This window comes from Anolis carolinensis, chromosome 5 (genome assembly GCF_035594765.1).
Source record: "Anolis carolinensis isolate JA03-04 chromosome 5, rAnoCar3.1.pri, whole genome shotgun sequence".
NCBI lineage: Eukaryota > Metazoa > Chordata > Lepidosauria > Squamata > Dactyloidae > Anolis > Anolis carolinensis.
The window spans coordinates 161164030-161176022 of record NC_085845.1 but is presented as its reverse complement, the minus strand read 5'-3'; positions in this window follow the sequence as shown (position 1 = coordinate 161176022).

Below are 11993 nucleotides of genomic sequence, written 5' to 3'. Positions count from 1 at the left end.
ATGTAAATATATAAATACTCATTATATTTATCTTCTGTGCATAGGGTTAGGCCATATTTTAACCTATTTTAACCTCTCAGATAGTTTTTCAGAGGATTGAACTCTAAAGAGCAGATTATCTTCTTCTATCAGAAACAGGTATTTCCTGGGAGATCTTCAACAGGAAGTGAGAGCCCTTTTGGGAGATTGGTTGGAGACAGGACTAAGTAGATACTTGGTCCTTTTCTGTGGCAGATAATGTGAGGAGAAAAAACAAAATTTGATGAACACCTCTGGCACCCATTAAGTGAAGGTGATGGGAAGGTCTCTGGCTCTGCCTTTTTAAGCCATATACTTCATGAGTGGGGAAGAAGATATCCCTTGGGACTAACCCCAAATCCTCCGTCTTTCAAATACTGGGCTGGCTGGGGAGCAACCCAGATTTTGGATTTCTTCTTGGGGTTCAGGTGTTTTCCCCAGGCGAAGCTGGGGGAAATGTCTAGGGGAAACCATCTGCAACAGATGCTCCTGTTGCTCCCCCACACTTTAAGGTTAAGGTTAAATTGGCCCTTATTCAACCCAAGCTTTCTCTCTGGTCTCTTTATTTCCATGGTTGGTCAGAAATAGATAATCTCTAATGTTTATTCTATACCTATAGAACACAATGTGTTATTTAATGGATCCAATTGTGTGATATAAACAGCATGAAATAAAATAATTAAATGGGAATATAACTATTTTTATTTGGGTAAGGTGCTGAGGGTTTAAAAATAACCTTTTAATGTCTTTGACAAATATGAGATTATATACATTGTATATTGATTGCATATTGCTTGATGTTTGGCACAGTGGGCATCTTGTAAAATGAAATACTAAATAGGAAACTCTTACATTTTCCTTAGTTATTAATAACTTTCAAGGCATTAAGACCACAGATGAATTGCAAGAGCGAATTTTTCCTTTTCTGTATGGATATTTCAAAGGTTACATGAAATGAAGTTTCTCCTCTGATCCATATCTATTTGTAAAGGTGGGCAATTCAGCCTGCTTCATGAAATATATTTTTATGAAGCATAACAAAATCCAATTTACCACTAAAATCCATTTAAATTAAAATCAAAGAATCATCTTCATATGATTCACTCCTTGTGCTGTAATGATGAAATGAGATCAGATGCCTCTGCTGTAGACTTTCAGGTCCTAATTTACTTTCTGTCCTATTCAGCAGAAATTATCCATGGTGTGAAAGTGGCAAAAAGGTCACAAATCTTGCTTTCTTGCTCAGCCGCCCTTACACGAGCAAGAAGCCCGTCTCAGCCAAGTAATGTGTCTTTTTTGATGCGTTGCTGCTTTTAGACATGCTTTGAGAAGAAAAGATTCTTTGCAAAGTGCAAGGTTAGGCAAAGACACCTGATCACTTTGGGTAGTAGATACTGGATGGATAGGACAGAGTAATGTCATCTATTCACAGTCTTATTTTCAGAACTATGAGATTCGGCATGCTACCCGATCGCCAGTATTGCAATAATATTAATCTGAGAGTCTAGTTGGAATGAGGATGAGTGATCATCGCTGTTCATTGGTGAAGAATAAAGATCAGGGGCAACACAAAATACTTTGCTGCCTGAAGTAAAAGCAGTGGTATAGCTATTGGGTGGAGGGCAAATGAGATAATTGCCCACCAATAAGAATTCTGTCCCTGTCCCACAATCCTGGGAATCTGATCAGCAATGGTATTTTACTGGATGACCTTCAGAAAGTCATGCTTTCTTAGCCTTCAGGAAAGACAATGACATTTTTTTCTGAATTTATTTTTCCAAGATGACGCTATCACAGGCATATAATCATATTAGTCACTACAAAGCTTATACTCATTTTTGGCTACTGCTCTTAGAATCTTCCCAGCAAGAACATATCCCTCAAAGGTTTAGGGATTCTGGGAGTTATAGTCCAAAACAGTCTTTCCAAGCTCTAGCAGAACCTCTTTTTTCATCCTCTATGTTGAAGTCCTTCATCATAGATTGACTCTCATTTGAATCCAGTGACTGAATTCCCATTTAAGCAATATCAGTTTTGCTGCTGATTAAAGTCTGTGAGAAAGGATTTGGGAAGCAGTAATGGGAGTATGTTTGGAACCAGATGGAGAATGTGAGAGTTTTTAGTAGAAAGAAACCAGTTAAAATAGATGGCTCCAGGGCCCAGGGAAAATATCAAATGGGTTTTCAAAGGTGCTTAGAAGGAAAGTATCGCCAGAAGGAAGGGCACACTGAAAGTTATTACAAGCAATTGGTAAAGCTGAGTTATCTGAACATTCCTTTAGATTTTGGAAACTGTAGATACTATCCAAGAAACAAAAAACGAAAACATTACAGCAGATTTTATTATTTTTCAAATAAAATTTTCTCATTTGCTTTAAAAAAAAGTATAAATGTATCAAAGTAAATGGGATCGAATGACTGACTTCTGTATTACTCTCTAGATAACATTGCTTTCACATGCTAAATATGATTAAATGGAAGTAATGGAAGCTATAAAATGTCTCATGACATTCAGCACCAGCATCTCCCTCCTGGTATCAGAACAGAATCCCTTGCTACTTGTGCTTCTGCGAGTTCCTGTGTCTAGTAGGGATAGCATGAGTTTGCTCTGCTATCTAGTGATGTTATTTATTGCTTCTGTTATGCCCTACTTTTGTGTTGTCAAAAGCTTTCATAGCCAGAATCACTGGGTTGCTGTGGGTTTTCTGGGCTATAGGGCCATGTTCCAGAAGCATTCTCTCCTGATGTTTCACCCACATCTATGGCAGGCATCCTCAGATGTTGTGAGGTATATTGGAAACTAAGCAATGGACGTTTATATATTTGTGGAAGGTCCAGGGTGGGACCTTGTTAGAGGCATGTGTGAATGTTGTAATTAATCACCTTGATTAGCATTTAATGGCCTTGTAGTTCAAGGCCTGGTAAATCTTGCCTAGAGGAATTCTTTGTTGGGAGATGTTAGCTAGCCTTGATTGATTCATGCCTGGAATTCTCCTGTTTTCAGAATGTTGTTCTTTATTTATTGTCCCAATTTTAATTTTTTTATACGGGTAGCCAGATTTTGTTCATTTCCATGGTTTCCTTCTTTTTGTTGAAATTGTCCAGATGCCTGTGGATTTCAATGACTTCTCTGCCATTGAAATTCTACTTTTGTTTTCTTTGCTATTTGTTTGTTAAACTTAAACTCAGCAGTTCTTATTAGAAAGCAATGGCAGAAGGAATGTTTGCTCAACCAGTTATTTATTAAACATGTGCACAAAATTCATTCTTACAATTTTTTCTGTGTCTTTCGTGACTTCAATTTATTCGATAGCATGTAACAGGAAGCTCCCTCCCCACATGAAACTCAGCTCGGCACAAAAGCCTGCTTTTGTGTGGAGCTGAAATTTCATGCATGCATGCTTCTTCTCTTTCTCCTCCTCCTTCCCTCCCTTGCACCCACAATGCCCTACATTCACTCATGGGAGTCGTGGGCTGTCAGCCCCACCTCTGGACCCCAGCATCAGGGCAGAAGGAATCACCTCCCCTCCCTCCTTTCCAGGCATGTGTGTGTGGGTCTGTGACTGTGCCGGCACTCGACTGCAGGCAGGCACTGAGAGGCATATGTGTGCTTTCCAGAATTGCCTGTACTCCGCCACACACACACTCTCTTTTCAGGGAGAGTGTATGTGTGGGTGGGGTATGCAGGCAAGCCTGGAAAGCTTCTGCACACCTCTCAGTGTCTGCCTGCATCCATGTGCCTGAGTAGAAAGGAGGGAGGGACAGTGGTTCCTTCCTGCTTGCTTGCTGAGGTCTGGATGTGGGGCTGCCCGGCCATGACTTCCATGAGTGAATGCAGGGCATTGTTGTTGCTCAGGAGGGAGGGAGGGAGGGAGGGAGGGAGGGAGGAGGAAGAGAAGCTCAGTGCCTGCCAGGCAACTGAGTGCCTCAGGAAGGGGAGCCAGTGGGTGGGAAGCCCCTCCCCCATAATGGGCTAATTTTCGCGCCCCAAAACAAAACACCTGAAAACAACCCAATTTTGGGAGGCATTCCGAAAACAGATTGGACCCCGCAATGAAAGCCAGAAATGAAACAGAACAAGCTTTTACCCAAATGCACACCACTATTATTTATTTCACATTCTCCATAAGAATTAAAATAGATGAACTCCAGTAGGTGTCATCTCATAATATAATAGGGAGACATCTTCTCTCCTTGCTGTAGTCTCTTGCATGTCTCCAAAACCAAGTTGTGTGGCACTGCAGAGCTACACTTGGGTAGGAAATTCTACTCCATCCTCCAAGGGTTTTACTGCCACACCAGAAGTGATGTGAAGGACCGGCACATCCTGTCATCATTTTCCAGCCAGATTTGGCACAACAAAATGTGTTTTTGATGGGGGTTTGGAGGGAAGGGATGATTTCAGATGGCTTTGGTTCCTTTGGAGCATTTTTGTGTGAAAAATGCCCCCATATTGGTGCCGAGGTGTCTGAATGGACTTTAAGACACTGTCAGCGGGTATCAGAAACATGGAAAGTGGGATTCATTGGTTAGGAAAGCCTAAAGCCTAGATTCTTTACTTTGATTTATTTATTTTTTAGCTACTCTGTGAAAAATGTTCATGTACCATGAGCCAACTGGGTCACACACACATATACTTGAACCGATTTAGCTTTTTGAATGAATATTCATATGGCTGTCAGAGCAAAGTCAAAGCATTTCACAGTTTTATTTTTAGAATATTTTGACACTATGACTTCACCACCCTATATTAGATTGCTGGATTATATATATTCTGGCCTAAATTCAACTTGATGCTCATAGAAATATCAGAATTTTAAGTCCAATCTCCTTTGCACTCGTAGAGATCACTCCCTTTAAAATAAACAAAATAAACAAACTTGCCCCCTTATTTTTTTCAAAACCGGATGATGAGGTTTCCAAAACAGGCTTTTTCAAGGTTGTTCAGGAGCTTCAATAGAGAGGAATTGGTTTCTCCACCATTTATACTAAGCACCTCATCAGACAGGCATGGGGAAAGCAGGGGATAGCAAAAAACAAAAACAAAACTCCATATTACATTGTGCCCTTCCATCTTTCCCCATCTTCAAGTATGGCCAAACATCCTACACGCTTATCATTCCTTTCCCCGCCTTTCCTCCACTGTAGACTGTCTTTCTTTATCAGAAGTCACTTGACACGTCACTCCTGATAAAGGTATTCAGACTCTGTTTCCATGCCTTGGGAAACAGAGCACCAAAACGTCCCACTGGAAGTACCCTTACATCGCCCTTATAAGGCCTCCGGGAGATTCCCGTGGAGTTCTGCTTCCCAAGCGCATGCAAACAGAGCCTGAAGACCATGCGATGAAGTCCAATTCTACTCTTTTTTGAGTGTAAGTTCAGTCCTGGATCCAGTTTGTTGTGTTTTGAGGAGAACTAGATGATTTTCATTTGCTGATAGTGTTCCATTGTATAAGGAAACTGTGGAATTCTTGTTTGAACTCAGAGCTCTGAGTTATGAAATTAATATTTTAATGGAGTAATAATTCTGTGAGCCCTTTGTCGGTATTTTAAAATACTGGCTTTTATAGCAGCACTAATTTTACTATTGGTTACAACCATAAAACAATTAATAAACAGCTGCTGGTAAAAATGAGCCATTTTTCTGAATCAGGGGTTTATGTATCATAAAGAGGAGAGCTGTAGGTATTTGCAAAGAACCATTTGTGCCTTCATATAGCTAGGTTTGGTCCCAGCTGTGACACAAGCTCTGCACAGTGGTTGCCAAACATTGCTTACTTTAGGCATGAGAAAAGTCAATTGATCCAAGACTATAATCTTAGCCACTTAATAGCTAACTGAACGGACCTATTGATGGATCTATTGAAAGCTCATTGAAGTTAAGATTAGACTCACAGTGTATTTAATGACTCTAAGACCAGATTTCTCTCCCCACCCCTCTGCTTTCACTGTAATCATTACATTTTAGCAAACAGACTATCTAAATACCTTGGCCCATTTTCCTTTGTGGAAGGCTATGTTACATCAAATTAATCACAGCCAAAGCATACTGAATACTTTCCCCAGACTAGTCCAAATGGAGGAGGCAACTGAAATATTATGTCGTGTAATATGTCGGCAAAGACCTGTCTTGTTCATTATATCAGGCTAGTTATGCTAACTGAGAAATAGAAGGTTTCCTAGAAGTATTAAATGACATTCTTTTGTCAGAAAAGATTCTCTTGTTATGCTCTCCTATTGGTGCCAGTTTTTCTTTAAAAAAACAACAACACTGTTTCTGTAACTTCAAACAGTGATTTTATACAGACTTAGTATATTCAACTTTACATTTCATGAAGCATCCATTAGGGTCTGTAGATAAAGCAGTTGTTAAAGATTTAGGCATTAGAAAACATGAAAGATCTCTCAAACAGAATAATAAGCTGGCACTGTAGAAGTAGGACTTCATCCTATGCAGTCCTTTCTCTGTCATCTCTCCATTTTTCTGTGCTGCTGAAATGGAGTCTCACAAAGGCCATCTCATGATACAAGGCCACTTCTGGTGGCTGCTCATGGGACTCCATTGCAGTAGCACAGGGAAACGGAAGGAAGACTGTGTTTCCAGAAGTCGGGTGCTACCCGATTCCAACTCACAGGGTCTAGCAGAGCAATAAAACAATTTTTTCTTTGGAAAATATATATAAGAGTAGCTTTACTTGCAAACACTTATGCGTGATGTTATGGAGAACTCAGTAGTAGCATTCAGCTCATAGTTGGAATTTAAATATTTTTTTTGGTATGAATCTGTGCCCCTATATGGAATGGTGGGTTCAAAACCTTTAGTTATGTATATATTTGATTTTCCATATGTTTTACCTAGTAAGGTTTGCCAAAATATTTTACTCCCCCCCCCCCCTAAATTGTAGATCAATATTCTTAGCAGCTGGGGGAACTTCTTTCAGTGACCAAACTCTAAGAAAGAACAAATCACAGTTTTTTGGGGAAAAACATTCAATATAGCCCTTTTCTCCATCAGTATCTCGATTCCCCCCCCCCATATTTTTTCTGTGTCTAACAAGACATTACGAACACATTTAAAAAAAAGCTTTTACATGTACAGTCCTCTTCTATCATATTCAAATCCATTAATAATACCTATAGCATTATTTTCATTCAACTTTATATTTTTTACAACTTCTGTGACTACACAGTTGTAAAAGGTTTAATCTCCTTGAGCACTTTTAAATCTCAACAGCATCCATTACCACATAAGCATATGTTTATTGCTAGCCAGTTTTATTAGCACCACATATTTAGGTAGCATTTCTGGGTAATTATCAGTCAAACTAATCAGGAACAATTCAGGCTGTCTGATAACCTTCCCCATTAGAGCCTGGCAAAAGCAGTCTTGTTTAGGGGCTTTGTCTTCACTCTTTTATCCTCTCCTTTATTCAACTGCTCAGTTATCCAATCAAAGGAGTGACTACCATTATATCCAATTAAAACAAAGGGTTTTTTTTTTTACCAACTCCAGAAATTTCTGCTGTTGATATATTAAATTGTATTTATATACTTTTTAAAAAGATTAAGTACAACGAAGGTGAACAATTAGGGTATTTTATATATGTATATGTACCTCAAAATATGATTTTTCTAAATTTTAATGTATTATTCATATTATGTTTGCTTCTAGTATAGCCCCCGAAGAGGTCCATTCAGTGCAATAGAAAGGCCAAAATGTGTTGGGCTTTTTACAAAATAGGATAACCGTAAAGGCTTAAAACATTAAAATATAGACCACCTTTACCTGTGGAGTCTAATACATGCTTTCTTTACCTGTTTGAGGTTTTAATACTTTGACTTAAGTGCTCTTTGCTTTTATGAAATGTCTTATGCTGCTTCCAATTTCTTATTCTATTAGGTGAACTTGTCTGGCTTTTTAGTTTTACTAGAACTTTTTTAAAACAAAAATCTTTATTCCAGAATTCCTTACCGACAATAAGTGAAAATTGAATGTTTCCTATTCTCTTTCAGATACGAAGTGCTTGGATGGCTACTCTTTACAAAATATGAAGGAGGAATATCAAAATCCCACAAGATTTTTATACAAGATAAAGGTCAGCAACTCAGATTAAAAGAGTTAATGCTGTTAGTAGTCATTCTCGAGATGAACCAATCTTAGGGTCATAGCATAAGTTTATAATGATGAGCTGATTTTCAGTTCCTTACTGCTACAGACAACATCAAGCATGTCACTAGAGCTTGTAAAAAGGTCCATAATGAACTCCCAAATGACTTGTAGGGAAAATATTCATAAAAATATTCATAAATAACAGTTGTTTTAATTGCCTAGTCTTGCCTAGTAAAATGACAAGAAAATGAGTGCTTATTATCAATAAACTATCTTTCAGCAGAGAATGCCTGGCTTGTTTTTCTGCTGCCTTGAGTATCCTAACAAAACAAAGAGCCATGAAAAGAGACTAGAAATGCTATAATTAGAGGCCAGAGATTTAGGAGATGTGTAGTAATTATTTCACTTCCTTGCACTATTTCATTAAAATTTATTTTTCTTCAAATTTAAACCTCTTTCTACATACTTGTTTGTACAATGCTTATTGTCCACATCTGCCTGGGAGATCAGAAGAGAGGAATGATTGGGACCTATGGTATGGATCTCATCAGATGGTAGTTTGAAAGCAGTTAAACAGGCTGACAAAGGACTTCATCAGGGAAGAGGTTACCACACACTGTGGTTAGATATGGAACTGCCAAAAGGTGACATCGAGTTGACATTTTACATTCTTCTTATATCCATACCAACTATTTAAAACTACTTGGCTTCTCACTGGATGGTGGTGGCTTCTACATGGACAGGAAGCCCTAGGGGAGTGTATGGCCTCATGTTCTGCTTCTGGAAAGTTCAGCGCACAATTTAAGTTCATCTATCTTACCTATTTAGGTATACAAACTGTTAGAACTAAGGAAAGTCATTATACAGGAGTTACAGTTCTTAGTTGGTCATCTTGTATACCCTTGGTAGTGCCTTTCTGCATTTTTTGATGGTGAACAAATCTCACCATAAACAGAGTTACAGTTGAGGCAAGAACCAACATGGAGGTATGGAGTGAGTTCTTACTTCAGAGGACTTTACATATCAGTTTGTGCCAAGATTTCTTTGTTTGGTGTCAGGCACATAAGATAAATATAATTACTTTTCATCAAGCTAAATTCTGGTTTCAAAATAACATATGTAGGACCATGATTTTTAATATAGAAAACAAATATTTGATTGGCTATACTAGTAGAAAGGAAATGGCCTGTTCACACATTCAGTGCATGACACCCTCCCCACAAATATCCAACAAGCCCCAACCCTTCTTGGTTTCAGAAAGGCTGTGAAAACATGGCTGTGTGCACAAGCTTTCAATGAGTAATACAATAATGTCGACATGGTCCAATTGAAGGCTGAAGCATGAGGTTTTTAGACAAATGGATCTAATTTACATATGTTTTAATTGTTATAATGTATTTTAATGATGTATTTTTATAGTTTTAATTGATTATATGTACTGTTTTTGTTTTATTATTATGTTCTTGGCATTAAATGTTGCCAACTGTTGTAAGCCGCCCTGAGTCCCCCCGGGTGAGAAGGGCGGGGTATAAATGCTGGAAATAAATAAATAAATGACAGTTTCACATGTGACTAAGGAGCAGCAATTATTCAAAAGAGGCTACAGTTCAATATTGTTATGGGGATGCTTCTGATTTCAGAAAAGAGACCTCATTAGTGCCAGTGGCAGCTGCCAGTGCTGTGCTCTGAAAGGTGAGGTCTGGAGGGCCTCACCTTGCCTCGAGTTGCCCCATTCTATGTTGCCAGCCAGCTCACAATCACATTAACAAAAGGGAGGCATGTGCACAGTGTGTGCAGCTCCCCTCCACTGCCTAGGCCTGGAGCTAGCAACACTGGAAACCTCCCTTGTTTCCAGTGCTATGAGGGGAAGCCGCACACACTATGCATACTCCTCGCTTCTCCCTATGTGATCACTGGCCGGCTGGCGATGCTGGACGGGGTGATGTGAGGCAAGGTGTTATAACAGCAGATGAAGCAAAACATACTATAGGAAGGTTTTCATCTTCAGTTCCCAGAATTCCTAGCCATTGGACAAGCTGGCTAGGGCTTTTGGGAATTGGAAACCCAAATATATAAAGGTTGTGCAAGCCTGGTGTAGACTCATATATAGGCATCCAAATTACAAATGACTCATAGTTAAGAACAAGGGTGAGACAACAGGAAGTGAGAGAAATCTAGCCATTGGAAGGGAAATTCACTCCTGAAAGAGTTATCATGGGGGAAAAGTGTCTCAGCTGAAGCTTTCTCACCAATCCTTGTTTCCACAACAAGCCAAATCTTACAAAATCCAATTATCACAGTGATAGAAAGTGAGGTGAAACCATCTAACAGGGGCACAGGCAGCAAAACAAGTATCACAGGGGTGTTAACCCTTTCCTGTGGCTGGAGTTAGACTTTAAAAACGTACCTGTTCTGAACAAGAAAGGTTCTGTAAGTTTGTTCTTAAGTTATATTTGTTTGTAACTTAAGAACAAACCTACAGAACCTTTCTTGTTCATAACTTGGGGACTGCATGTTATGTGAGTCATTGCAATTAAACCACAATATATGCATGTAAATGGGGCCATAGACATCTGCTCTCAGCTGAACCCACATCACATTGACATCCACCCTCCCCGCCACACCCATGCACGTTATATTCATATAACGAATGAGGAACCTACAATAAATTATTTGCTCTGTGGCGGGATCTACACTGCCCTTTATCTCAGGATCTGATCCCAGATTATCTGCTTTGAACTGGATTATATGGGTACAGACGGCAAGATAATCTGGGATAAACAGGTAATTTGGGATCAGATCCTGGGATATGGGGCAGTGTAGATCCAGCTTGAGTTCAGGAATGTGATTATACAATAATGGTTTAAACTTTTGCTTTACTTCTTAATAGAAGGATAAAACATGGATTAGTGGTAGTACTTCTTTTCAATAGAGTTTTCTGGCTATAAAAGAATTGTATTAAGTGAATGTGTATAAATAATTGCACAAATATGGGTATGAAAAATAGATTTTTAAAATGCAATAAAGAGTAATTGTTACTAATTATACAAGGAACCAAATGTTTCCTCATTGTTCTAATGCCTGAATGTGACATCATTGTTCACTGTTACTGTTTTAAAAACAAGAATAATGAGCAACAATTTTACTTTGAGCATCTTTACTTCCAATCTCTTTTCTAAATCAGTGCCATCTGCCATTCTGCTTAGAATCTTTTCCTCCTTTCCCACTGTGGAATGCTGCGTATATGTGTTTGTGTGTGTTAAATGCATGTTTGTTAGAACTAATTTACTATTTGGTGTTTATTTCTTGCTGTTGCTAAGAAAATACTCTCCTTGAAAACCTTGAGTTGCTGCATGTGTGTGTGTGTGTGTGTGTGTGTGTGTGTGTGTGTGTGTGAGAGAGAGAGAGAGAGAGAGAGAGAGAGAGAGAGAGAGAGAGAGAGAGAGAGAGAGAGATTGAGAGAGAGAGGGGGGGGGACTGATGAAAAACCATGATCATACCAGATCTCTGATTTTGAAAGCAGGGTCAGGCCTAGTTATTACTTGGATGAAAGACAACCAGGAGATAGCGGTCACTGTAGGCTATATGTGGAGGAAGGCAATAAGAAGCCATCTTTCAGCATTTTTTGTCTAAGAAAATCCCATGAAATTCATGATGATGCCTTAAGTTGACAGGGGACTTGAAAGCATATGCATTACATTCCAATACTTGAGAGAAAGGGAGGCATAGTTATGATTCAACACATCTGTTTGCATTTAGATGCTCTCTTTAGGATATGGCTATGGAGACTGCAGTATTAGTTATCATTGGACTACATGGTACAAGAGAGGTACTGGGAGCATGTACACACACACACACACACAC